Genomic DNA, 5699 nt, shown 5'->3' on the forward strand with positions numbered 1-5699 from the left:
TATAGCAAGTCTTCACCAGGAATAATTTGTCACACCTCACCTAGGCCATCCAAGTGTGGCCCATCTTGCAAGGACGAGTAAAAGGGCCCGTAAGAAGAATACCAGGATCGAGATTAAAAGGGCCTGTAAGAAGAATACTAGGATCCATGGGCCTGACTGGGCATGTAATCGATGCGAGCTAGCTAAAAGGGAGTAGATAAGGAGAGCTGAGCTTGGAGATACATGATATCAAACTATCTGTAAACATATTACTATTACTGCTAAAACTTGACCGACCCTCGTTGGTTGGCGGACATATTCTTCCCCAAGTTCTTCTCGATTCAGTGATCTAGATCACGGAACACTAATATAGCTAGTATCAAAGCTTGAGATCCTCATCATCGGCGCGTTGTTCGATGAAATGCTCAAGAGGATGGAAGAACAAGATAAGCGCTCGACTGTCAGCGGTGGGAGCGCCTGGAGAAGCGCTTCGAAGACGCCACCGTCGACCTGCAGGAGCACGAGGTTGTGGACGCCTGCATCACTTCGCTGGAGGATCTCACCTCCGCCCAATATACCACCGCCGTCGTCTCCGACAATTGGGGAGCCCGTTTTGACTCGCGCATCGATGACCTGGAACAGCGAATGGCGGACCTCGAGCTGATTTGCTTGGCGGAGATCTGTGACGATCGTGACGACAACGTGGAAGCGCTCGAAGGAGTCGTCGGGGATCTACAGACATGGCGAACGGAGATCAAGAGCCGCATCGACGACATCCACTACGATCTTCATTGCCACCTCCCCAGGTCCGCAGCAATGCTGCCGCAACAACCTCCGCTGATGGCGCGTCGAGAGTCAGCCGCCGCCTATGGATCGGTCACGACCATAGCGCCGTCCCCGACCAATGGTATGCTTAACCACCCCGTTCCCGATTTCGTTTTTCCACAATACAATCCTTACCCACCTCCCCAGTCACCAACCCCAACGTAGATGCTTCCTAACCCACCACCCCACCCAGCGCCTCCCCATCACCTACCCAATGTTGGCATTTCTAAACGTAGTCACTGGGAGTAGGCAGAGAGCCTACCCCAGCCACTGCGCCAGAAATGCTTGTGTGTCGATTTTACTTAGAGACATCACTAAAGTATAGTAGTGTCACTAGTATTGACCTTGATAGTTCCTTGATCTCTTTTAGATATTAATCCGCAAGCGCACGGAGCTATCGTTTGTAGCATTTCACCCGGTGAGTATTCGGGTATCGTTATTTATATTTTCCCAAAGGAAGGCATTTGATTAAGAATATGATATGATCATGAATAGTAGTACTATGCAAATTAACCAGCTGTTCATGCAGGGGTAAGGATTAATAGTAGAGATAGTGGACACACAAATAAGCTCATCTTAAATGAAAAATAAAAGAGAAACTAATAAAATAAGATTTCTAGATGAGCAGGCATTAATCAAGTATAGTCATGTTACAGTTAGTTAATTGTCGAGGGTGTCAATAAGGGGTACCCCAACAAACATTAATAACGGAAGAATCCAAAGACAAATCGAGGTTCAGGCCCGACAATCCAGTATAAACACAAGCTCATCAAAGTCGCAGCTCGACCCACAGCATGATATCGACCCTAGCCCGAATACGGAAATACGGTCAAGCAAACGATCCGGGGCTCGATAGTCGACAACCGTCGATTACGGAAAGGGCGTCGAGCGAATCGACAAGCCTCGAGCGCAAAGACGTTCCCCCGCTGCCTGTCACGGGTACGGAAGCCAGGGTATTTAATGCGACTGCCATGCTCCCACCTAACCCGATAATCATGGGAAGCGTGATAAGGCAACGTGCACCCGTCAAATCCCCACTTTTTCTAGCTTTATCCTCAACATTGGAGAAAAGTACAAACTGGTACAGTGCGACAGGCGTAATATCCCATGACGACACCTCTCGAGACGTTCTAGGTCAGCGCTCTACATAACAAAGCAGTCTGGACCGCCTGACCCTCGAACAGGCACGCTCCTTCCTAGGGAAGGATCGAGCGATAGAAGTCAGCGCTTCAACCACTCCAGACATGACCTGTCACGACATACAAGCGTGCTCGTGCTCAAGCTAATACCAGACGTTGTACAGGAGATAAGCTCAAGGAACACACGCGCCATCATTACCAAAGTACCATGTAACAAGACGGCTCGAGACCACGCCGGTACGGAGGCCTCGAGTAAGTCAGCGCCATGCCCCTATCGAGGTCTACTCAAACACCTATACCCTGTAACCTAGGCCTCCCCTTGGAACTATAAAAGGGGACGCTAGGGACGATATCAAGAGAGCGATAAATAGAACATGATTCACACATCCCCACAACCGGCTAGGACTTAGAACCCTCTGCTACATTCACTTGTATTCGCCCCTGTACAAGCACTTAGGTGCAAGACAATACACACTCTCCCCCCGCTGGACGTAGGGCCTTCTTTTGCTCGAACCAGAATAAATCCTTGTGTCACTCTTGCATAACCATCCGGGAAAGGGAGCACGCACACAAATTTACTCGTTGGTGTTACCCCCCGGGGTCAAAACACCAACAGTTGGTGCGCCAGGTAGGGGCCCTGCGTGTTACTATCAATTCCCATCTTTTTTTGGATGGCTACCCATGTCTCGTCGATCCCTTGCTCCACAGTGATCTGGTTCGGGAGCCCTGAGTTCATGTCCACTGGCTTCGGCTACGACATGATCCTGCTCTCAGTCAAAGGACCGAGAGGGGCTCGCATCATGCCAGCACGATCAAAGGCCCCACGACGGCCTCACCACCACGCTTCCCTGCCCAAGAGGAGGCGAGCTCAGCATCACCACCGCCCCACCACTGCTACACGATCGTCGCCCCGTGCAGGACGGGCAACGATGGAAAAGCCGATAGCTCCACGCATCAAGATAGCAGACACGACAGCCAGTTAGCAGAGCGACCACGCGACGTCACCAAGGGACAGCTTACCCCGTGCCCCGTCGCCACCATCTGCCCTGCTGCCACACGGTCTGTTCGTCACAAGACGGATGCTTCCATTTGGCTTGGACAACGTCGCAACATCGCTCGCCAAGACAATATGTCCAGGCGCCAGCGCGTGCGCGGAGCGGCCACTGGCCCTCCCACGCGATACGGAGATACGGCAGCAAACTCAGCGGGAGGCTGAGTGTCCAGGTTTTCCCCAGATACACAGGCCTCGAAGCTTGGACCGGGGCGGTACACCCTTACCACGCTCAGGCAGCAGCTAGCGGATGAGTGGCGCGGATCCTTCTACACCGCTGAGCCAGACACCGACTCTGAGTCCGACAGCAATGACCCTACGAGGGAGTGTTTCAACGTCGACGGGGCCATGGCTACTACGGACGACACGGAGGACACCGTCGCCGGTGCACGAGCTCCCGCAGCAGGGGGAGATCCTAGGACACCTAGGAACGACGGGCAGGCGGACCGGCCACCTCAAGACGAAAAGGCCGCGCAACTTGCGCAGCTACGAGAGCTGAAAGCTAAGCTCGACGAGGACCGAGAACGCCTCAGCCAGCTAGAGCGGGCCCTCGAGCGATACCAACCGCACCCGCACAGCGGAGGCGCACGCGGACGCGCTCAAGACGTGTACCGACAGATCGTTGGAGATGAGGAGCCTGAACCGCTCATCAGCCGTTTCCCTCGAGCTGGTCAGAATATCGTGGCGGCAACCATGTTGCTACGCAACATGCCTGAGCCCTCAAACTCCCAGGCGTGACACATTCGGGACGAGGTGCAAGGTTTGCTCCACGTTGTTGATATTTGGGAACGCAATAAGGAATTGATCCGCAAGCGCACGGATATCGGTGAGCACTTCACCCGGGAGGTTATCCAGAGTATTGTATTTATTTTTTTACCACTAGGAGAAAGAGTGCATCTGACTAACCTAGTCTATTACTACTAACCTTTAGGCTACAAAGAATGTTTCTCGATGTGAGTGATAAATAGAGAAGACTACAACCGTAATCTCTTTCTAACCTTGGTAAGGATGATCTACTGTTCTATTAGGGAGGCTAACGGAATCTAGACACCACAAAGGATGTTCAACCCGCACCTATAAACCCTATCCTTCCTGATAACGAGATATGGTCTGCAAAGGTAACTCGGAAATGTCACGTTCCTCGCTGCTACCACGGTCTAGCTAGTCAGGGAATATCTATGAGTATCCTAGCCCAAACACCACGTCTACACTAGAGATGATTACTCTAAACTCAACGCGAAGAGATTAAAGTAAACTCATAAACCAAAGAACAATAAAACAAGAACTTACTAGAATTTAGAAGTCAAAATACTGAAGAATCCTAGGAGCAAGCTTCGGGTGAGGAGAACTTGATCCCGCAGGTACAACCTCGGAGTAGACACCGACAGGCCGGGCTTCCTCCGATCTACACCTCCACTCTATCTCTCTCAATCTAGTAGAAACTAGAAGATCTAATTCTACTCACATTGGATGCTAAGCCGAAAAGAAATTTTATTTAGAGGAGAGGTATTCCTTCGAGGGCTCCTCTCAACTCTATGATGAACTTGTCTCCTCCAGGGGCCAGGGGGTCTGGTTTTATAGTCACCTCAAGTGAACGTGAGCCATTGGATCAAACCGACATTGATTGAACAGTTATCCTTGATCCTTTAGGTCAGTGGAGCTTGGTCCGTGAAAAGAGTCCCGATTGGAGTCCAAGAGGGGGCGGGCGCCCTGGTCCTCAGGGCGGGTGCCCTGGGCCAGGCCCCGTTCGGCCTCTGCTTTGTTCCCGTAGCTTCTGGAGTCTTCTAGATGGTAGAAAATTGCGCGGTGCATTGATATCTCTATGTAATCCCGACATGTGAGCCTTTCTTCCTTATTTTTTGATAACCCGCTGCAGAAACAGATAAACAACAAAACTCGTGGAATTCTGTCAGATCAAACCCTAATTCTAGGTGTTGTTTGCACATTGGTCCTTTCTCTTATTTATTTGATAATTAAAATTGATACTTAAGAACCGTCAACAAATACCCCCATACTTAGGCTTTTACTCGTCCTCGAGAAAAGGATGGTTAAGAAAAATAACTGGGGTAAAACATTTTAAAACATTCTCTTCATACCTGCAGGGTGTTAAAATCCACTGTGTACTGTAGTCAGGGAAATATATGGTCGAGAGTAAAGATCCTTTCTTCCTTTTAATCCTGTTACTTGGAGTTTTTGTATATTTTTGAAAAGAAATTTAGCATATCTTTTATCCTCATAGGTTCTCTCAGATCACTCATTATTTTTGTATATCTTACTGAGGTTGTTTTAATTTGCAAAAATTCTCAAGCATACTTACCTTGCATTTATTGCCTGATCAAAACGGGATCCGAGGAGTTGAATGTCATACTCTTAGATCAAAGACTTTGCAAATTAAAACTTGTCAACTCTTGCTGGCATATTGCTTATTAGAGGGACCATGGGCTATCATTTTCTTTCTTTTCTCTCTCTTTTTTTAAGTGGATACCGAGGTACCCCTAATTCTACTGCTGGACACTTGTCCATTTTTTTCTGCGAGGTTATCGAGCACTCGCTCCTTTTTATTTCCTCGAATTATTCATATTTTTGCATAGCCCATGCCTCTAATGCAATAATACTTCGGAAGAGTGAATCTTTCTTAATAATTGTCTTGATCTTAGGAGCATGATAAATCTCTCAACAAGGGTCTAACTCATTTTGAACAAACT

This window comes from Sorghum bicolor, chromosome 2, assembly GCF_000003195.3.
Source record: "Sorghum bicolor cultivar BTx623 chromosome 2, Sorghum_bicolor_NCBIv3, whole genome shotgun sequence".
Classification (NCBI taxonomy): domain Eukaryota; kingdom Viridiplantae; phylum Streptophyta; class Magnoliopsida; order Poales; family Poaceae; genus Sorghum; species Sorghum bicolor.